Source organism: Neofelis nebulosa, chromosome 6 (assembly GCF_028018385.1).
Source record: "Neofelis nebulosa isolate mNeoNeb1 chromosome 6, mNeoNeb1.pri, whole genome shotgun sequence".
Taxonomy (NCBI): domain Eukaryota; kingdom Metazoa; phylum Chordata; class Mammalia; order Carnivora; family Felidae; genus Neofelis; species Neofelis nebulosa.
In genome coordinates this window covers 68,625,811-68,650,490 of record NC_080787.1, presented here as the reverse complement: position 1 = coordinate 68,650,490, position 24,680 = coordinate 68,625,811, and the positions used below count along the sequence as shown (strand labels likewise).

Below are 24,680 nucleotides of genomic sequence, written 5' to 3'. Positions count from 1 at the left end.
AGAAGACCACTGAAAATAAAATGTGTTTTAAAATAAAAAGAGACTAAAAGCACATTCTCTGGATAACACATCACATTCCTGTTGCAAATGCACCTATGTCCCCATGATGGCAGGAAGCATTCATCTCTGCCAGTCAGGGAAACCACCAGGTTTTTACTGTGCTATCCCTGGATAAGTACTCTAATATGACTCTCTGAACCTCAGTGTCATGTCTTAAGCAATGGGACTGGATTGGCTAATCCTTTAAAACATTTTCAGCTCTAAAATTCTAATTTCTCTATTTGACATAATTTTAAAAGTGAAAGAGAACAAACAGGTTAATATACCTTTGTATGTGTTTTGGTGACTAGAAGTAATTTCTTGCTTCCATAAATTCCCATTATATTTTATTTGTACCTTCCACTCCATCTCTGACTTCCCTACACTCCTCCAGTACTTTATTTGTCCTGTTTTTTGTATGTAACATATAATAGGCTCTACTTTTCACTTGTACCAAACTGAAACTCTGCTACTAAACTGAATATCCTTGAAGATACAGATCAGTCTGATGTCACCTTTGATTCCTTCACATAGACACATGCTTTGTATGCAATGGAATATGCTTATGTTTAATGAGGAAGTGAATGCTGGATAAACTACACTCAACTTTAGGGATATTTGTAAAAGATATAGTCATTTATACGATCTAAAAAAATACAAAAGATCTGGGTTTTAGGATGTACTATTTAACAAAGGACCTGGTCAAGTAAACTGGTAAAATAAATGGTATATTAGACATTTTTAAAAACACATTCAGATGTTCTGGGTAAATTGATATAAAAAGCTGTTAAAAATTTTAAGGTTTCTTTTTAATATAAAAAGACAAGTGACTCACAGAGTCTTGAGGCAATCTCAAAAATAAAGTCTGCAGTTTAAAGGAAGTCATTTATAAAAATAAAGCAGTTACTATATTCTGTTCAGTATGGCTTAGAGAAGAGAGCCCTAGATAAAAGAAATCAAATGTAGTTGAGGCTGGTAATTTTGACCTTGTAAAAGACCCATTTGGTTTCTGTATTCATTTTAGTTCTTTAAATATTCTTTAAGATCAACAAGTAATATTTTGTACAGAAATACATTTTAAAGTTTTCCTAGATGTGCTTTCTTAGATATGACAGCATTCTGTTACTATCTTAACTGTTTTCAAAGTACATTTCAAGAAACCTGATACAACTATGGCCTGATATTATTAGTATGTGTTATTATTTTAGAATATTACCATCAAACTTAGAATAAGCCAAGTCCTGATTGCACCCTACAGTACCTGACCTACGTCTGTTCCCCCAACCTCACCTCAGACCTCTCTATCCTCACTCAGTGTGCTCCAGTTCATCCTGAGCGACAGACATGCTCCTTCCTACTTGGAAGCCTCCTGCCTCTCCTGCCTCTCCTTCTGGGGACACCACTGTCCTAACTTTTCATAGCTGGCATCTTCTCATCCATTAGCTTCCATGTCTCTCACAGAGGTCATCTCTACTGTCTGTGTTACAGTCAGCCTCTCTATAACTCTCTGTCACAAAACTTTATTCATTAAATCCCCAACCCCCTCACAATCTCTATGGTATCTATTTATATATATTTATAAATATATATTTATATATATTTATTTGAGTGTTTCCCCCACTAAAATACAAATTCCATAATAAGACAGGTCTTATCTGTCTTGTTCACTATTGAACAAGAACCATTGTTTAACAGTGACCAGGACAGATTTATACCTGGTGACTGGTGTGCAGCAAATGCTCAACATATATACATTGAATGAACAAATCAATGATTACCTCCAAATGTAATCAAAACCTGTGGCTCATAAATGCTTATTCATTTAGAATAAACTGATTGTAAGTATTTATCAACATTTTGTTTGTAATTAAATATTCTGACACTATGTGATTAAGGAAGTTTAAAATAAAATGTGACTCTGCTTTTAAAAAATACTATGGGGGCGCCTGGATGGCGCAGTCGGTTAAGCGTCCGACTTCAGCCAGGTCACGATCTCGCGGTCCGTGAGTTCGAGCCCCGCGTCAGGCTCTGGGCTGATGGCTCGGAGCCTGGAGCCTGTTTCCGATTCTGTGTCTCCCTCTCTCTCAGACCCTCCCCCGTTCATGCTCTGTCTCTCTCTGTCTCAAAAATAAATAAACGTTTAAAAAAAAAAAAAAAATTAATAAAAAAAAAAAAATAAAAAAAAAAAATAAATAAAAAAAATAAAAAATACTATGTTCTTGGCCCAAAAGAAAACTTCCACACAGGTAAGGCCATAGTGAATGAAGCGTCATGAATGCAATGAAGTGTATTATAAATAAACTGTACACACAAATGTTTCTATGGTCAGAAGGATAGGGTAGATGTTGGTAGAAAAGATTTCTAGGGTTCATTGAACTTGAGGCACTAGTAACAATGATGGTAATCATTATCAAATACTGAGCACCTGTTATGAGCTAGTCACTATATTAGAGAAGCATTGTTTTTTATTTCAGTCATTTCAATTACAGAATATATGCTTATGCTTATGACTATTCAAACAAGAGCAGTGTTCAAGTGGAATAGTCTCTTCCTTCTCCACTCCAGTCCCACTTATCTAACAAACTACTATTGACAATAGTGTGTGCATCCTTCCATAACTCTTCCATTGTTTATACATACTCTTAGGTACAAGGCTTACACTGAGCTGGTTACAAACTGGTAAGCAATCTACCTGTTCAGAGCCAACATCTCTTTTGCTAGGCTTGTATCTGTGTTTTATAAACTGTTTAATAATTGCTTAATAATTAGAATCAGTTCTGCTTAGCCACGTACTTTTGACATTGTTGCATTAACAACTACAATCCACCTGCAGTGCCATAATTTCTTCAGCTATTTTCTTACTGGTGGATATTCAGATGTATCCAATTTGTTGCAGTAAATATCCTTGGATATGTATGGCTATATTTTGGCACTATATTTATGTCAGAAATATTCCCACAAATAGGATTACCAAGTCAATGGGTATACACAGCTTTAAAATTTTTTCCTAAGTAAAGGATCTGGGATATATGAATTTAGGTCTATGGACTCCAAACAGCTTGAATAGATAAAGTGGAAATTGGACAGACTTCTAAGGAAAGGGATAAGATAAAGGCATGGCAGCAGGAAACAACATGATATATCAAGTGACAATAAGGGACTCAGAACCCAGTAAACCTGGTGGTCTAATCTGGGGGCACTTAGATGTGGGAGGGTGGGTTACTGAAGCCAGGGTATCATGTATCTTGATGTCAAATGGAAGAATTTAGATTTGCTAGTCTAAGAAGCAAAGAACCATTTATAATTATTATTATAACATTTGCAATAACAAGACAAATGATTAAGCAACCTTTCAGAATCAGAAGAAAAAAACCCCAGCAGTCTGCTGACCCACACATATTTGAGCTTGAGCGTGGTGTTCTTTTCCAGACCATATGGACTCTGGCAGTCTCAGTTTCCTCAGGAACTCCTTGAGTAACAGAATGAGAACAACTCACTGTTCAAATGCAAATGCTTTCTCATCAACTCAAAATTGCTCCTATTATCAAGTTTGAGAAATATAACAACAGTAAAAGCCCTCTAAGGACACAATCAATGACACACCACAGGCAACTTACTATTCCTGGCCCTTTCTTCTCTTGTCACAGCCTAAGGCTGGAGAGGCTGCCGGGCAATCAACTTGGAGCCCCTGACTAATAAGCCCACTCTCCTTCATGTCTGAATATCTTTGTTTTCAATTTTACCAGATCCTCCTGGAGTGATAATGGCACTCTGTGTCTTCAGTTAACCAACAGGACAACCAATATGTCCAAGGGTGGTCTTACCATAGCACAAAAGGTCAAGCCTCCAAATCTTTGTGGCACTTAGTATTTTACAGAAGCCCGTTGGTTTATACAACTTCAGTTATAACACAACAATTGCCTCATCAGAAAAAATGTGGAGTCTGAAGTGGAAGCAAGATAACCCAACATTTCCACCATACACAGATTCTAACCACTCCATTTTTGTCTTTTTTACTATTTATACTCCTTTCTATCCTGAAATATTATTATACTCTATGGATCCATCATTTACTGTCTTCTCCAAATACTCTGTAGGTGATCTCATCTACTCCCAGAGCATCAACATCATCTTTGAGTCAAGGACTCTTAAATCTCCAGATCCAAATTCTCTTCTGAGTTCCAGATCCATGGTTACAATTCCCTATTGGACATCTTCATCGAGTTGAAAGCACTTTCAGCCCGTAGTGCCACTGTATGATTGTTTCTGGCTGTTGTCCATTCTAATTGGTTGGTATCTCATTTTATTTGTCAGTGCCCATACTGTAGTGCTGACTAAATATTTTTCATATTATGTTTGATCACAGCATATCAAACTTAACCTGTCCCAAACTAAACTCCTCAATTACTCTTACTGCTCCCAATTTACTATATATCTTACATTTCTCTCTTAGTTAACAGTACCACCATGAATTCTACTGCCTAAGCAAGAAACTTCAGAGTCATTTTTATTTTCTCCTAATTTAGCATCTATATCCAGTGATCATGTCTAGTTGTTCTCTCTCCAGATTTTTATTTGTATCCATGGTCTCCTGCCCACTGCAAGCCACTCTCAATTCCTTGGTTCATGTAAATCATCAGTCACCTAGCCTTTTGCCTTAGCTTCCTATCTGTTTGCCCTAATTCCACCATGCCCAATGTCTAAACCATTTCTCACATACCATCTAAAGTTACCTTTATAAAATACATATTGTATCATGTAATTTCAAATTCAACAAATTTTTTTCGCAATTTCATGTAACAGAACAGTAGGAATACATGTTAGATAAGGAATAAGAATAACAGTTCAGATTCTATTAAAATAAAAAGTCCTGGGGCGCCTGGGTGGCGCAGTCGGTTAAGCGTCCGACTTCAGCCAGGTCACGATCTCGCGGTCCTTGAGTTCGAGCCCCGCGTCAGGCTCTGGGCTGATGGCTCGGAGCCTGGAGCCTGTTTCCGATTCTGTGTCTCCCTCTCTCTCTGCCCCTCCCCCGTTCATGCTCTGTCTCTCTCTGTCCCAAAAATAAATAAAAAATGTTGAAAAAAAAAAATTAAAAAAAAAAAAAAAAAGTCCTATTTTAAGTCATTCTCTGTGTTGGAGACTATGATCAACACGGCAAAAAAAACCTGGTACCTCTCTACTAGGAAGATGGAACATTAACAAACTAATTGTAGTAGTTAGTGTTACCAGATAAAATATAAGACACCCAGTTAAAGTTAAATTTCTGATGAACTCTCAATAATTTTTTTAGTGTAAGTACACCTCAAAGATTGCATGGGGCACACTAACACTAAAAATATCGTTCACTTGAAATTCAAAATTTTATTTGCTAAATGTAGCAACCTTAAGTGTAATAAATGATGCATGCTAAAATAAAGGTAAACAAATTACAAAATTACTAAAAAGAGACCGATTAACTCTGTCTGGAAGGCCTAAAAAATATTTGGAAAGGGGTGACACCAATTAAAGTGATTGAGAGTACTTAACTGGGTGGATAACTGTGTGTGTGTGTGTGTGTGTGTGTGTGTGTGTGTGTGTGCGCGCGCGCGCACGCACACGCCTGTGCCGGCACACATGCACACAGTAGCAACATGAGAGACATTCCAGGCAGAGGAGAGAATGTTTTCAAAGGCAGGAAAGAGAATCAGCAGAGTGTGTTTGCAGTGCTATGCTGATAAATACGCTATTGTTTCTCTAAAACAAACAACAGAAAATGTTGACTTACATACTTTGCCAATTTCCATGGTACAAATACTATGACCAGGACAGATTTTAAACAACTTTAACATGGAATTGGCAAAAGGCATGATACTACAGTATTTCTATCATATAGTATTTCTATCATGAAGATACAATGCATGTGAATAACTCAAGAGCATAAAGAGTCACACGCAGCAAATAATTAGGAAGTGGTGATTTTTGAGTATTTACTCCCCTTGTTTTAATGTACTTTCCCTAATTGTAAGTTGATATAATTTAATTTTTAATAGTAACACTGTTTAAACAACCAGCTTGTAAAGGTTTTGAAAATTTAACAGTTGGCTCTCAAGAGTTAGTATAAGCCATTCCTAACTACACCACTGCGTGTTGGTGAGCTACAAGTCTGTACTGGTGGAGTATAAAGTGTTTGTGTGAAGGAGGATGTGGGTGGGAACACGAATAGGGCAGGGGGATGTGGGCAGTGACAGGTGTTAGACATCCCTTTTATACAGTCCCCATCAATCTATATATGGGTAGATGATATAGATGAAGCAGAAGAAGAAGAATAAACACATACATACTGAAGGTTTACCACCTCAATTTATAGGATTCAACTTGCAAAGTGCCCTACTCACCCCTGTGCAATGAAATAAAACGAGCAGTTAGCATCAGAGGTCTGAGTAACAGCTCCATCATTTACTGCTAATCAAAAAAAGTAGAAAATAATGCCTTCTTCCTGGGGGAGAAAATTAACTGAGGTTTAATGTGGCAAGGGGTTTTATATCAAAAACTGTCAGATAAAATTCCTAGGTCACTGTGAATCCCACATATCTTTTCAGAAACATGTACATTTGCTGCTTCTGCACAAGGTAGAGACACACCCTTATTTCTTGTGATGTGGCTCCAGCATTACAGTTTTTCTTCCTTTTTTTCTTCCTATTCTCTCAAAAATCATCTTCCTAACATTGGTTTTGATTCCTTCTGGGTGTGTTTGCAAACTTTACCTCCCATTTTCCTTTCTGTGTCTCCCTCTATTTCTTCCAAGAATTACTTAGAGCTTCAGAACAGAGAGATGTTTCTCAAGCCCTTTTGCCTTCTCTTTTAGAGATAAACATACTATGGAAATTCACTGTCAGATTATAAATACAGTCTATTTGCTTCTAATACATTCTAATTATAGCTATTAAAATGATCAACAATAGCAATTTATAATCAATTAACCAATAAGTAAAAGTTAATATCTTTTATGTGTTTTGGCACGTTACTAAAAGCATGCAGAAACCTGTGAGTAAGAGAAAGATAATAGAAATGAATAAAGATGAGGAAATGCCAGAAAATCCAGACATTCAATTTTAGGCTTAACTTGAGAGGCAACAGCAAATCAAAATACATTTTGAGTCAAAAGTAATATGATGAAATTGGGATTTAAGAATATCTTTTTTTAATGTTTATTTTGAGAGAGAGAGAGAGGGTGCGCAAAAGAGAACAAGCAGGGGAGGAGCACAGAGGGAAGGAAACACAGAATCTGAAGCATGCATGCTCCAGGCTCTGAACTGTCAGCACAGAGCCAGAGTGAGGCTCCAACTCTCAAGTCAGAGATCATCACCTGAGACGAAATCAGATGTTCAACGGACCCAGCTACCCAGGCATCCCAAGAAAGAATATCTTAAGAGTATACCCAGCATAGTTTGCTATATAACTAGCAGCTTCATATCTGTACTTAAAATTTATATACAACTCACTGCTCCCAAATCCTGTTTAATTGATAAATTTAAAATTTGTGCAAGAAAAACATGTAGATCCTTTGGCCCACATCTCAATATTCAAAAAAGAGTCTAGGAAAAAAACCACACTAAAGAAATGGCAACTAGTCATTGTTCTTGTATATTTTGCAACATCACTCTTCTGATAATCACATCCAAAAACGTATTTACTTTTAACTGAAGAACTGATTGGACTAGCTTTAAAATTTGCAATTTTATCAAAAGAAAAACATCACAATTCCTTTGCCAATGTTGAAAGAAAAACTACAGAAGTTCTTTTGTTCTGATCATTCAATCCTGAGCCTTTCCCTGTATGACTTAACCTCCAAATTTAATATTTTAATGAAAGAGAGTGGGAGAGCACTGGCATGCTGCAAGTGGTTTCATTTTGGTGTCCAATTCCACTCCAAAATTGTTGACTCTCCCAAGAATTAGGAAAATAAAAAAGAACTAAAACAAAGCCATAAATTCAGCAGATCTAAGACACGTGCGTAAATAAGAGGTTGAAAATGATATGGGATGCTGTAGGGAAGACAGGTGCATCAAAGCTCAGAGGAAGAAGAAATTCTGGTAAGGTGGTTGGTCAGGCAAGTTTCAGAGAAAATTACACGTGAACAAAGACTTGAAAGTACAGTGGGTGAGAAAATTACATACTGAAACCAGTAGGGAAAATGTGTGGAGAGCGTTCTTAGTAGGGAGTAACATCATTTTGTAAAACATATGACGGAGAGAAGGCTTTATAGGAGATAAGACAGCCAGGCAGTGGACGGTCAGGAGACGGTCTATAATTTATTCATGAGCTCTTGGGCCTTGAGCCTGTAAGAGGGCAGCCACTCTGACCAATGCTGGGTAGGATGCTTTAGACTGGCCAAAAAACAGGAGGCAGAAAGGCCAATTAGGTTTCTAACCCCAAGTCAAAGAGTAGGGGAATCTGAAATAAGAGGATGGAAGTGAGAAGGGAAAGGAGGAAAGATGTAAAAGACAAGTCAGAATTAGAGCTGACAGGACATAGTGACTGATTACATGTAGGAAGCAAAAGGAAGGGAAGAGTTAAAAATGACTCAGGGGTTTCCAGGCTGGAGGACAGGAAGAACGGAGATGGTACAAGCAGAAGAAAGAAGGTAAAGAAGGATGCATGTGTATGACTGTGCGTGTGTGCAGTGGAGTGTGATATGGAAGGTAATACAGAGTTCAGTGGTTTTACACACCAAACAACATAACACCTGAGGGCCTTTGTTGAAAGTAAAACATTAAACGCCTTCTAATCTTAGCTGCAAAAATCCTAAATTTTATTTTCATACACACACACAGAGAAATATAACTCAAAGCCATCCTAAATTTTATTTCCATACACACACACAGAAAAATATAACTCAAAGCCATACTTTTCCAAGCCTGAACTTTTCTCATAAACATGGTCCAAGACTATCCCCTAAACCATCATAGTAAATGACACTGCAAAAAATCAGCCCAAGTATTTTAACACTTTTAGTGCTCCAAAGGATAACAGATGGTGGAAATAGCTCTCTGGAATTGCATGGAAAGGCAGAGTGAGAAAAATCAAAGGGAAAAATGAAAGAGGTTTTCATTCTCTTTCCTGATCCTCTGTATTCTCTACTCTTTAATGTTTATAAACTCAGTGTACCATTTACAATAAGGGGGATAACAGAATCCATCTTGGAATCATTTGTCCATCAGCACCTATTATTCAAGTCAAATCATAGTTCAAATAAAACAAAGCAATTTGTATCAAGTTCCAATGATATAACACAGTATTATGCATTATAGTAGACCAATGACTTTCATAAATAACTGCCTCTACCTTCAAGAAGTAAACACTACAGGTAGGGGGATAAGATACAAAAGAAATTGTAAAGACAATGATTTTTTTGTTTTTAATCAACTGAGGCAAACAAAGAAAACATATCCAAGACAGCCCACAATTTATTAACAAATGACTAGTATACTTCTAATGTACTGTAGCAGCTCATCCTTAAATTAAATATCAACCCCCCTTCTGTTTATTTCATATGTAAGGAAGCTTAAATGCAAAAAGTCACTGATAGAAATTTTGTACACTTTTCTAGGTCTATCAAATTTTATATCTTCCATGGATTTGGATAATATAAATATGACTTACTCACTGATTATGTATTATGCCCACCATAGTCCCACCTAAACTGAATTCTTTAAATCAAAAAACGTATGGCATTCTTATCTTCTAATCCCTCCAGAGCATAGACCAGGATTAAGCCAGAGAGCTGAAGGTCAACGGATCCCCACTTGGATCACTGAAAAGGATTACCAGACTGCCTCTGAGAAGTCGGGAGCACAGGCTCTGGAGTCGATTGTCTGGCTTCAAATGCTGGCTTCACTAATAATGGATGCAAGTACGTAAGCAAGTAATTTACCTAGATATGCCTCAGTTTCCTCATTTGTAAAATGAAGACAATAGTGATAATTTATATAGAGTTTTGTGAGGGTTAAATGCACATGAAGTGCCTAAAACAGAATAGTATAAAATTGCAGCTAATTTTGTCACCACAGTTGATAGAGAACTAGCAAAGAGCTAAAAACAGACATAACTTAGGTTGGTGAGCAGTTTTGAAAATCGAGATATGGGGGCCTCTGAGTGGCTCAGTCGGTTAAGCATCCGACACTTGATTTTGGCTCAGGTCATGATCTCACAGTTTGTGGGTTTGAGGCCCACATCAGCATTCTCTCTGTTTCTCTGTCCTTCCCCATTCATGCAGAAGCTTGCTCTCGCACTCCTTCAAAATAAATAAAGTTTAGGGGCGCCTGGGTGGCGCAGTCGGTTAAGCGTCCGACTTCAGCCAGGTCACGATCTCGCGGTCCGTGAGTTCGAGCCCCGCGTCAGGCTCTGGGCTGATGGCTCGGAGCCTGGAGCCTGTTTCCGATTCTGTGTCTCCCTCTCTCTCTGCCCCTCCCCCGTTCATGCTCTGTCTCTCTCTGTCCCAAAAATAAAATAAATAAATAAATAAATAAATAAATAAATAAATAAATAAATAAATAAAGTTTAAAAAAAGAAAAAAGAAAATCAAATGTGTGTTCTTTTCCTTTTTGATGCTCCAATATGAAGTTCTCTCCATTGTGTCAGAGAGTCTTCTTTCTTACGGCTTTCCCTAAGGAATCAGAATAGAGGTACATATTACAGGGAATGCAATTCCCTAAAGCCACATGCCTTTTCCATTTCCTTACTTTTTCATTAGCTTTCCTAAGGTAATTCCCAGGCTCAAATTCTTGGACATTTTTCTTTCAGTCTTTCCTCTTCCTTGCTCCTTTCTCTGCTACATTCACTTGTCACCAAAGCCTGCTGTTTTCTCCTTGCAAATGCCTTTCTCATCCATTTTTTCTGTGACCACTATCATTACCCTTACTATTATTAGCCATTTCTGGTTTATTTTAATCATCTACTAATTGGTCTCTTTCTCTCCAGGAATGCCCTATTATCATCCATTATTCATACTTCTGAAAGATTCATTATCCCAAAGCATTCCTTTCAATCTGGGTAGCTCCCTGTTCAGATACTTTCTTGTCTTCCTTCAGAGTAAAACCAGTTCCCAGAGCCTGGCTTTCAAGGACATATATGCACTGGCCCCAACCTTCCTCTATAGGTTTATAGTCCTTGACTCTTTTGCTAAATATGGTTCTCCAATTAGATTATATATGCAATGCCCTCTTTGCCTGACTGCTTAATTCTCACTCTGAATTTTTACCCAAATCATTTTCATTTTCTTAACCTGGGATGCCTTAATCTCTCCTTTCTATCTAATTACAATTCTTTCATGAAGTAAAGCTAAAGTCCTCCTTTCTCCCATAGTTTCTCTGACTCCAGACCATCTCAGCCACAATTACACACACACACACACACACACACACACACACACACACACACACACACACATCCATATACTCCCTGGCCACTTGAAGAAATTTCATATACATTTTTAAGTAATTTGCTTGACTTAGGTCATTTACTTGTATTGTAATATATCTTTTATACCTGCATGACCACCAACTTATCTATCCATCCACCCATCTATCCATCCATCTCTCATCTTCCACAATTAAATTATAAACTACTTGAGAGCAAATCCTATACCTAACACTACTTTGGGAGACTTCCTTTCATCTTCCAATTTTGCACAGTATTTGAAACATAGTTTGTATTCAATAAAGATATTTTTAAAGAACTACAGAAAAATATCAGATAGCATATAATTAACTGTTAACATATATATGATAAATTGCCAAGTACTACTGGCTTTAACACATTTTCTCAATCTCCAATTTTGAATTAGATTTCTCTGTGCTTTCATGCCAATCTGTAAATTCTTTCATAGCCTTATTATCATACTTTGTTGTAATTAACTGTTTACTTGTCTGTCAGTTTAAGCTCTATCTCATTAACAGTTTTATAAGTCTCTAATGTGTCCAAATGAATGAGTAAAATTGAATAAATTAACGTAAAAATATACGCTACACATATGGGTCATTTGAAAATGATGGAAATCTTATTTAATGTTATCCAGAGTTAAATAAGACTTAAAAGGTCTGCTTCAGCATGTCATGTTCTGTATTTGTCTACCCAATGACCTCAATTATATATTACTAGTGATGCTATCTAAAGACTTTAAAGACAGTCTAGACACATTCACAATGTTTAGTATTTGTTATATGCATAATAGATGAGTGCATTCATTTATCTACCAAAATCATTTTTTACTAAATAAACATTAATTTGCTGCATAGATTGCTCAAGTCCTGAGCATGATCTTCTCCTTTTATTTAATACCTTCTAGTACCAATACAGAAATAGCAGTGAGTACAGATTCTCCTTTAGCTATAAGCTTCCTGTTTTTCCACAAGAACCATCTATTTTCTTGGCACAGGCAAATCGTTCTCATCCTGGACAAAAGACTCTGTAGAAGAGCAGAAGAAATAGCAGTGATTCACAGAGTAACCAGGCTGAGCCCTGAGGCACAGCGACTTTCTAATAATAATATTGCCAACATTTATTTCCCTTTGTATTCTCTCAACATGAGTTTTGGAAGAGAAATCCTATTCAGAGATAATCACATTAATTTTGATTTGTGCAATTATCAACCATCTCAACTAACCTTCATTTTCACTGAGCATCTCAGTGGTACATACCAGTGGTTCTATATCATAAGAGTATGTCTGGATAACTTGGGGAAATTTTCCAAATACACATTTCCTGGCCTCCCATAGTAGGGAGCTTTTGATACATGATGGGCTAGTGTGAGATATGGTGTATCATTTTAAAAAGTGTACCAATACTCTCAATAAGAAACACTAATAGATAAGATACAGTCTATATTTTGGCTTTATTAGCCAAAAAGTAATTTTTTTCAAATTGTGCCACTATGAGCCCACTGTAAGAGCTTCACAAATATTTGTTAAATGGACAAAATAATAAATTATGTACAGACTGTTCACTGCTACCTTATTTTTTGTAAGTTTATTTATTTTGAGAGAGAGACAGTGAGCAAGTGTGTGCTCAAGCCAGGGAGGAGCAGAAAGAGAGGGGGAGAGAGAGAATCTCAAGCAGGCTATGCACTGTCAGTGTGGAGCCTGACATGGGGCTCAAACCCACGAACCATGAGATCATGGCCTGTCAGAAATCAAGAGTGGGATGCTTAAATGACTGAGCCACCCAGGCATTCCCCCCACACTGCTACTTCAGAATATGTGAATAATATTTATACAGTACTTTATACACAATTCTCTTCTGTACTTTATCTCATTTCATCCTCAAAAACTCCCATGAGATAACTAGAAACAATTTTCTTCCTATTTTCCAGAGGAGAAAATTAAGATTTAAGAGGGTAAACAACTTGGCTAATGTCACCCAGCAAGTGAGTACCAGAGCAAGAACTAAAAATATTTGGTTCAAATCCTGAATGCTAGGATTTACTATTTACTGAAGAATTGCAAAATTCCTCTTAATCATAATGTAGATCATCTGGATATTGTGAATCCATCCTATACTATGAATCCAGATACCTGGATTTAGACCTAGATCTGCCTCTTTCCTGCTGAGTGACCCTGGGACAATTTACTATCAAAGTTCATGTCTTAAGAGTCTGCCATATGCCGGCCAAGAGCACTGATCATCAAACTCAGTTTTTGCTCATACCATGTGACTTGAGTTAAAGCTGACGTTAAATGAACTCAAACAAAAGTCTGCTTAGGCTTCTAGTGTTTCAGGAAACAGCCTTAGTGTTTCAGAAAATCTCCTTAAAATATCAATATCAAATATCACATGGTCTAAGATTGGCCAAAGAAAGCTGAAAAGATAAAGATCCATTGAGCTAGTTGCTTGGGGCTGGCCCTAGGCCTAAGGTAAAGGTGACCCTAATTGCTTCCTGATAGGATCAACAAGACAATAAAAAAATAGGATTCTAGTCAGATGCTCCATACAGGAGGAAACAAATTGTTTTTAGCTAAAACCCCCTCTATTCATAGGAACAAAAGACCTAGATAGCATACAATGGGCAAGGTTCTCCAAGGTTAGGGTCACCAAAATAAAAACTGTTCAGAGCATCATTAACAGAGGACCTAGTTCAGTCAACAAGGGGTAACTGGTGAAAGTAATTTATGATTAATTAAGATCCATGAAAAATAACTATTACATATAAAACTACTATGGGTCTACTCTTACAGAACTAAACTTTTTTAATACCCAAGAAGTTGAAGAAGGCACCTTCTTCAGGGAGCATTCAGACAGAGATGAAAACAATATTATCTTAAAATAGTTACAGCAGAAAGAGGGGCTTTATAAGACTCAATGAACTGGCATAGAATGATTTGCATAAACCACAAAATCATATAGAGAATGAAGACTATAAAAGCCACACAATTTAAAAAAAAAAATCTGTCACTTCCTAATTATAACCATGAATTGGAAATGTCAGCATCCCTAGTATTCTCTATTTCCAAGATACTGGCTGTACAGACTTTATTCTAAAGGACAAAAACATATTTTTTTGGAACTTTTATCATTTTAATATTACCCGCTCAGTATGATCCCTACTATAGGTGGTAATAGAAATATAGACTGTAACAATGAACGCTTTTTATTGTATATGCAACAAAAAAAACTGCAAAAAAATAAAACTCATCACATTTTAATGTAAACATACGGCTTAAAACAGTACAGAAAAGGCTTCTTATCTCTGAATAATATTTTCATTCATGATAAAATATATAGCTAAAAGATCCTTTGAATTGGGGCGCCTGGGTGGCGCAGTCGGTTGGGCGTCCGACTTCAGCCAGGTCACGATCTCACGGTCCATGAGTTCGAGCCCCGCGTCAGGCTCTGGGCCGATGGCTCGGAGCCTGGAGCCTGTTTCCAATTCTGTGTCTCCCTCTCTCTCTGCCCCTCCCCCGTTCATGCTCTGTCTCTCTCTGTCCCAAAAATAAATAAAAAACGTTGAAAAAAAAATTAAAAAAAAAAAAAAGATCCTTTGAATATGGAAATATTCCCTTTCTTCTTGACTGAGTTTTACTCAAAAATGAGATATTTTTCAAAAAAGGAGCAATATTTTTATCTAGTATATATGTTAGAATATTTATTTAGTGTAGAATACCTACAAAATTATTAAATCTTTCCCAACAGAGTATCAGAGTGAAAAAAAATCACAAAGAACATTTAAAATGGCAAAGTCTAATCACGTTTCAATTTTTACTCAATTTTACTTTTTTTTTTTTTTTTTTTTTTTTTTTTTTTTTTTTTTCCAACGCTTTTTATTTATTTTTGGGACAGAGAGAGACAGAGCATGAACGGGGGAGGGGCAGAGAGAGAGGGAGACACAGAATCAGAAACAGGCTCCAGGCTCCGAGCCATCAGCCCAGAGCCTGACGCGGGGCTCGAACTCACGGACGGCGAGATCGTGACCTGGCTGAAGTCGGACGCTTAACCGACTGCGCCACCCAGGCGCCCCTCAATTTTACTTTTTATCATTATTTACCATCAATAATATTTGAAATTCTATACGAATTTACCTGAAGTAATACAACTGAGATTTCTAAATTTTTCACTTATATATGCCATTTAAGATGTTTGTATACATAATACGATGCTAAGATTTTATGAGAAAACATGTTCCTGCACATTATGCATTCAATGTTTTCAATCTATTATTGAGATTACACATATAACCTGGAGCCCCCTCCCTTCACTATACACCAGAAGTTCCTTTTTTCTTTCATTGCTTCTAAAACTTCATTAAATTCCACTAAACTTCACCAAACCCATTTAATTCCACTTGCTTCATCTCTATTGCCACCAGCAGAGTCCAAGCCACCAATATGTTTTGCCTAAACCACCACAACTGCCTCCTAAGGTTCTTTTATCCTCGTCCAACCCACTTGTCACACTACCCTGGATCATGAATCTCCTTTCTTCGAACTGCTTCAAGGCCTTTTCAATAGTTCTACATAAAATCTGGAGATCTGAGAGGTCTCTAAGATGTAACTCTTACTTATCTCATCAGTCTCATCTGTTGCCCTCCTCCTCACATTTTTCTGCCTTCTTTTAGTCCCCTAACCAGGCTACACTGGATTCCATTTAAGATGCACTGCACATACCATCCTCTCTGCCTGGAATTCCCTTCTGCTGGCTCTTCACAAGGCTGACTCCTCATCTTTCAAATCTCTCCCTAAATATCATCTCTTCTGTGTCTTCCTTGAACATGCTCTCTAAATAGTTTCCCCTGTGTAGTTCTCTAACACTACATAGATTCAGTTTAGGCTCTTATTAAAAATGAAGAGTTTTATAAACTGTGTTTTTGTTTAGATTCTCTCCTCCCACACTCTTAAGTTCTACAAGGACAAGGACTCTACTTTATCCATCATCATATCCAGTGCCTGGCACTGGGCTCTACACACAGTACAAACTACATAAATATTTGTTGAAAGAAGAATGAACAGCCTGACTCATTGGAAAGCAAGCAGCAAACTGCTTCACCTACTGCACAATCTCTATCAGTTGAAGAAGTTTACTTCCCCTCTCCTCAATGCTACCTTCTCTTCCAAAGCTGATTTAACTGGTATCTACTGAAGGAATAGACCACACCTGAACTGAGAATTTAAGAGAATTTGGAAAAGGCTGAGTACAAAATCTGCTAAGCTTCAGGAACAGAGAATACCACATGGCCCAGGAGGTGCAGAGGGGCAAGATCAGGTCAACCAGGGAAAAGCAGGCTAGATTCCAGCATTCACAGGGCCTCTCCCAGGTTTTTGAGAAGAATCACTGTATTCATGATGGTGTTTTATCTGGGGTGGTAGACAGTCTGCCAGTGGGCTACCCAATTTTCTATATTATCCATGGAACCTCTGCAATCCACTACTACGGCAAGACAGAATTCTAGGCATTTAATATACACAGCCTGAAGTTCATGTCTGGTATGCAGAACTTAAAGGCATACTGACATAGGGACATGGGCTTCTGTCCAACTGTTTATAATTTCAGAGACATGCTTCTGTTTACTCTGTTAATTAGTATATGATATAATGTTGATGTTAGATACGTGATTTTAAATGAGAAAAGATATAATCAGGTATAAAGATATATGTATATTTAACATAAATTATGGGAAAAGCATATATATTAATATATATTTTCCTCATTATATTTTTTATTCCCAAGGCACTATTTTAAAATTAGGTTAAATATAAGCTACCACATTTACATGATTATATTCATTCTGATCCCATACATGTTGGTCCTCAGAAGTCCCTGTGTTACAATTAATCTGAACAAAGATTGTCATTGCTGAAAAAAAGCATGCCCTTGAGATTTGAAAAAGTACGCCTATTAAAAAAGTGTGGATATAGCCTCCCTGTCAATTCAAGGCTGACTCATCTGAAACTGTGAAGAAGGGGGAAAAAAAGAGTATGTGTGACACACATGTCCATGTCAAAAGCTTCAATGCAGATGGTGCTCAATGATCCAGTCCAGGATATGAATTACCACTGCATAGAGAGATCATTTCTAGAAAAGAAGAAGTAGAAAGGACAAAAACAAAATAGCAAAATAAAATCCTGAGACTGAATAATTTGAATTTTTACCTGGAACCTAAATCCATTTTTTTGTTAAATAAATTAAATTGATAATTAATTACAGAACTTACAAACATATGAGTAACAAATTTTTTAAAATAAAAAAAAAAGAAAAACAAAAACAACAAACTCATACCAAAACCAATTTCTCATTTTTTTCCCAAATGTAATCAGAGAAATCCAAACCAAAGAATCTCACCTTCTGATCGATTCCTTAACTATACTGAACTCAGACTCTGAGGTTACACTGGTAATTTTTATATGATGAAATTGGTCATACATATGAACACACACACGCATACACACAAGAGAGTTAAATTTATTTTGTAGGAACTAGAAATCACAAGTGTCAATAATCCCAAATCGTGAATGGTTCAAGGGTTATATAGAATTGACTTTTGAATATGAGCTTTTCTGAAGATGTGAGGATTTCATACACATTTATAAGAATCATTATAAATGTTCAAATAAAACAGAATTTAAGTAATCAAATAGCTTCCCATTAGCTTTCACAGAAGCTGATGGCTTCACTGGTAAATTCTGAAACATCTGAAAAAAATTTACAGTAATCTTTCACAAACTCTTTCTAAATGAAATAATAGGGAATACTTCTAAATTCATTCTATGAGATCAATGTTACCCTGATACCATAATCAGACAAAGAAATCACAGGAAAACTATAAACCAATATTAGTTATAAATATATACACAAAAATCATCAAAAATAATAGCAAATCAAATAAAGAAATATGTAAAATGGATAACCAAATAGGATTTATCCCAGTAATGCAAGATTGGTTCAACATATGAAAATCAAAGCAGTACACCATGTTAATAAAATAAAGGACAAAAAGCACATTACCATCTCAATAAATGCAGAAAAAGCGTTTGAGAAAATCCAATATCCTTTTATGACATGAACACTCGACATACTAGAAATGGAAAGAAACTTCCGAAACCTAATTTAAAAAAAACATCTACTGACACTCCACAACTAACATCATATTTAATAGGGAAATTAAGGCTTTCTTCCTAGGATAAGGAACAAGATATGTATGTCTGCTATAACCACTTTTTGACAACTAGATATCCAATGTACCAGAGAATGAAATTGGATCCCTACCTCACACCATATACAAAAAGTAACTCAAAATGGATTAAAGACCTAAATATAAGAACTAAATCTATAAAACCCTAAGAAGAAGGAGTTTGGGATTTCACAATAGTTTCTTAGCTATAACAACAAAAGCATGAGTAACTAAAGGAAAGAGATCACTTGAACTTCATCAAATTAAAAAACCTGTGCTTCAAGGTACTATCAAGAAAATAAAAAGACAGCTCACTTAATGGGAGAAAATATTTGCAAATCATTTATCTGATGAGGATGTGGTATCCATTACATATAAAGAACTCTTACAACTCAATAAAGACAAATAACTCAATTAAAAATGGACAAAAGATTTTGATCAACATTTCTCCAAAGAAGCGAAATATAATCAATGAGCACATGAAAAGATACTAAACATCATTATTCATTATAGAAATCAAATCAAAATCACAATAAGATAACCCATTCATACAATTCACACTCACAAGAATGGCTATAACAAAAAAGACTAACAATCTCAAGTGTTGGCAAAGATGTAGAGAAATTGGAATTCTTTTACATTGCTGGTAGCAACGTAAAATGGTGTAGCTGATTTTAAATCCAGTTTGAAATTTCCTAAAAAATGTACACATACAGCTGCCACATGACTCAGCAATTTCATTCATAGATTTATACTCAAGAGAACTGAAAATATATGTCTACTCAAAAAATTATACATAAATGTTAAGAGCAGCTTTATACATAATAGCTTAAATATTGGAAACAATCCAAAGGTCCACTTAAATGATGGTCAGATAAAGAAAAATGTGGTATATACATACAAAGGAGTATTATTTGGCAATAAGAAAAATGAAGTATTGACACATGTATAACATGGATGAATCTTGAAAATATCATGCTAAATGGTAAAGCCAGTCATAAATAGTCCATATATCATATGATTCCATTTATATGAAATTTCCAGAAGGGGCAAATCCATTGAGAAATGCTAGGAACTGAGTTTTAAAGAGAATAGGAAAATGACTACTAATGGATAGTAGGTTTCTTTTTTGGGATGATCAAAGGTTCTCAAATTACAAAGAAGTGACAATTGCACAATTTTGTGAAAACCACTAAATTGCACACCTTGAAAGGTGAATTGTATATATGGTATGTGAATTATATGTTCATTTTAAAAAGTAGGCAATCACCAACAAAGACAAAGCAAAACAAGAAAGACTGAATTATGATACATGTACCTCTATGGATTCAACTTATTCCTGATAATGTCACCTTCCACCTGATAACACAAACATTGTCTAAGCATTTTTTTCCCTTTGTACATTTCCCTTTATACACTCATTTTCTGGATTTTTAGTTGCAAATTCCAACTTCAGTTCTAGTGTGACCAACCATTCCAATTTTCCAAGGACTTGGGGGTAAGTTTTGGGGATTTCCAGGACATGGGACTTTCGGTACTAAAGCATGGATAGTTCCAGGAAAACTGGGACAAGTTTGTTCTTGCATGATCTTTCATAATTTACTTAATTCCTCTGCTCTTTGTTGCAGTACAGTTGATACCCTCTACACTGCTGATTGCAGTCTTTCCTTCCAACTCTATACTTTCTCTCCATGCTATTTCAGTTGTCCTAATGGTTTTTATTATAAAGTAATTGCTCACAAATTAGTATATCTCATCTAACCCTCTCCTGAGTTTGAGATACGAATAGCCAACTGTCTTCTGAATGTTTCAATTGGAGAGATCTTTGTCTACTAATACATAAGTCTAATGCTAAATCTAAACTTGCTTTCATGCCTAAATTAACTCTCTTCTTAATTTTATCACATTCACCTAATCTCTTGAACTAAAGTGAGTTATCTACTCTCATCTTTGTTTTATTACTACATCTAAAGAATCACTATACTCTAATTATACTACCTGGAAAATTTCCTCAAATCTGCCCTACCTCCTACCTCTCCTACTTATTCCTGCTAACACCTAGGACAGATATTGATGTGTACACAAGAGTTCCTCAGACTTTTTAAATCCATAATCACTTTGAAAAACTCAAAAACCCTTAATGGTATGTCAAATTTCAAAATACAGTATTAAAAATAAAACCTAAGAGAAGGCACAATTAATTATTTACTTTTTCCAAGTTAGACAAATGTCCTGTTCTCCAGAGATTTTGATGCACCACTTCCTACCTCCTTTCTGTCTTCTCTTTTACACACAAAACCCACACTCACCCCTACACATATGAATTCCTATCCACCCACACAACCACATAACACACAAATACATATACACACATGTGCTCAGGTTCCAGTATTGAGCACATGTTTTATTTTTTTTCTCAACGTTTTTTTTTTTTTTTATTTATTTTTGGGACAGAGAGAGACAGAGCATGAACGGGGGAGGGGCAGAGAGAGAGGGAGACACAGAATCGGAAACAGGCTCCAGGCTCTGAGCCATCAGCTCAGAGCCTGACGCGGGGCTCGAACTCACGGACCGCGAGATCGTGACCTGGCTGAAGTCGGACGCTTAACCGACTGCGCCACCCAGGCGCCCCTTGAGCACATGTTTTAAATTACCCCAGCACCACCTGGTGTTTTGGGCCTTGGGCAACTGTTCTCTCCGTCTGGAAAACTGTATTCCAAAGCTGCCTACTTACTGAACTATCCATCTTTCAAAATCCATATTAACTATTGCAGGCTCTTAAATCCTTCCTTGACCCCAACAACCCCAAACAGAATAAATCATTTTTTAACATATTGCACTCATCATGTAGTATTATAATTTATTTGATTATGTAACTGCCACCTCCAACTTGAGAGAAAACCCTTAATAAGAGACAGGCATTCTGTCTCATTTATACTTACACTTGAGGAACTCAATTTGTTGAACTTCACCATTATTTTTGATACATTTATTACTTTGATTAAGTGATGACAACTCAAGCAGCATGTCTAAAATATGACTAAGTGACATTTTACTAATAACTAAAAAAGAATCTTTGGATAGTTTATACACAGTTATCAAAAATATAAAGTATATTGATATGTGTATCCATCAATCAAGATTTGCAAAATAGAATGCACCAAGTAACATAAGTATAGCCACCCTACTTCCTGTCTACCTACCACTCTTTTCCTACACAGTCAAGCATTTTGAAAAAGTCATGTACAATCACCATTTCCTTTCCTGACTTCTCATTTCCTTCTCACAACTATTGAAATAGAGTATTTCCACCCACATATATATTAAAACTGCTGTAACAAATGCCACCAATGACTTACTTCTATATGGACAATTCAAAGGATATTTTTTTTATCTCTGAAATCATTAACTGATTTTCTGCTGTATTTGATACTACTGGAGATTCCCCTTGAGCCCCTCTACTACCTTGGCTTCTGGTTCTTCTATTTGTTTATTTCTCAGCTGAGTCATGGGATCCTTTTCCTTTACCCATTCATTATGCATTAATTTTACCTAGGGCTCTCTATGCTATTTTCTTGTAACTATATATATTTTGGTGATGTCATCTACTTTTCCATTTAACTATTTCAGGTTCATATACCCAACTATTTCTTGGACCTATAGACCTATAGCACAAGTACCACAAAATCATTATATCAAAATCCAAACTCCTCACTGCTTACCTACCTAGACCTACTTAGCTTCTTTAATTCTACTTTTCAGTCAGTGGACCTTAATTACCAAACAATTGATATGATAGTCCCTCTAAATTCTTTCTTTACAAAACCATATTCAATTGACAATCAAGCATTGCCAATGTGACTCCTTACTCAGCTCTTGAAATGTTTCCTTCCCACACCTTCTGCCACTCCTATAGGTCAAAGGCTTATCATTATCTTTCTTTGGACTATTACAACTGTCTGTTAATTGATTTGCTTATTCCTAGTTTTGCCCACATCACATTCATATTCCATTTTTCTCACTTCTGTCAAAGTAATACATATTTTATATACCTACACACATACATATAATGTAAATCTGACTAAGCCACTCTCCCAATTAAAACTCATTAGTGCATCCTTATAACTATAGTGTGTATTAAATTTTATATTTTTACCCAGTTATCATACACAGAAATCTAAATTCATGCTATAATATTAACCTAGGATGCTTTCTTGGATTTTTCTAATCTCTTCTATTCCATTCAAATTAAAACAAACAAACAAAAAAGTAGCCTTTATTGGTTTTCAGATCCAGTGATAGGTAGTGACTCATAAATTTAAAAACACTCACCTGCAGGCTAAAGCCATCCTTAATCTCCCTGCCCCTCCCCGCTGTTTATTATTGCCTTTTCTTATCAACCTAGATAGGCACACGTGTGGATATGGAGAGCTCAAATCACAAACACACTATAGAGAATCAGCAGGATAAGGAATGGATTGCAAACTTTAAATTTTTCAATTTACCTAAAGAGAGGTTCACTATTTTAATTTGAAAAGTTCAGGTAAACAAAGAGGTTGTCAAAATAGAGGATTCAAAGGGACTACAGTTGCTTCTTCTTGGCTACTATACTCAGAAGGACCACCAGGAAAGTTCCACTAGGTGAAATATAAATTACAATGGATTTCTACAACTCTTAAGTCTATGGAAACTAAAAACAAAGTGAAGAAAATTATCTAAAATCTTGTTGGGAAGTACAACAATTGCTGTGATGTATCTAATAATTCCAATTTAAAACATACATTAAAATGAGTGGGATCAATTAAAATGGAACCTCAATATGTGGAATATAACATTTTAAAATCAATATTAATTCCCCAAAGAACTTTCCCAGGAAGAGCTTGAATTCTAATATAATCCTAATATAAAGTAAAACATTTTGTAATGCCTAGAACATAAGATAAGAAGCAGGGCTCATAAGCTTCCATGAATTCTGAAGGAAAGTTCCATCAGCAGGAAAATGGTTTTAAAGCAGAAACATTTATAGAAAAAAAAACATGGCAATATCATTAAGAGTACTTCTTCCAACTTTTTTTCAATGTACAATTTCAAAACAAGTCGTGTTTTACTAGATTTAAATCCAAATTATTTTTATTCCTTGAAAAGTACTGATTAAATGTAGAAGGTGATATTCAAGTATCTTATTGAGATAAAATCTATAATTGATCTATTGGGCCTCTTGAAATTTATTCACCAAAATTTCCTTTCCTAAAACACAAATAATTTTAAATGATTTGTGACTGAATGTAATATATAAACTATAAGCATTTAAATGTTTTATTTAATTTTAGTCTTTGCCAATGTTAATACAAACTTGTCATAGCAACAGAATTAAACAAAAATTTATGTATCTTCTTACTCTCTACAATTTTATCACTTTATTTTGGTTTACTTCAAAGACTTCTCAGCTAAAGAAATCTATAGAAAATCACTCTTAGGACACATTTCTTCAAAGGTATTTGATAAAAACCAATAGTAACTACTTGGCTGTAATGGTTGTTCTGCAGAGTATTGCCGCTGCTGAGACATGTTAAGGGAATGTTTAATTTTTCTTACTAAAAGCATAATTCTATTCAGAAGACTGAATATATCCTGTTACTCTGCAGAATTTTAAAGCTATTGGCATTTTATCTCATCAAAATCCATGTTCACAACTCAGAATTTACTTATTTGGCTTCCTCTCTACTTCCTGCTTCCCTTTTGTGTTGGCCATTTAACTCTTCACTAATATCTACACTTGAGTTTGCAATAATAAAAATGAAACTAGATGGACAATCTGCTCTTTTAGATTGTCCGTGCCTTTAAGTAATACGGTGAGGGTGGGTAGTGGACTACCTCCCTTACTTGCAGGCTCCTTCCCTGTCTGCACCTTGCCTTCCTATGTCCCTAAAATCCTACGCTCCAGCTCACACACATTCTAAATCCAAAAGGTACAGAATTTCTGCCACTCTGGAACCCCTAGAAG

The 24,680-nt window shown here is 35.9% G+C and overlaps 1 protein-coding gene across 23 annotated transcripts in view; it reads right to left on the bottom strand.

Annotated features, from left to right (window-relative positions):
• RIMS1 (regulating synaptic membrane exocytosis 1) overlaps positions 1-24,680 on the bottom strand; it is a 493,840-nt gene that overhangs the window by 387,975 nt on the left and 81,185 nt on the right. The gene's annotated exons all lie outside the window — the stretch shown is intronic.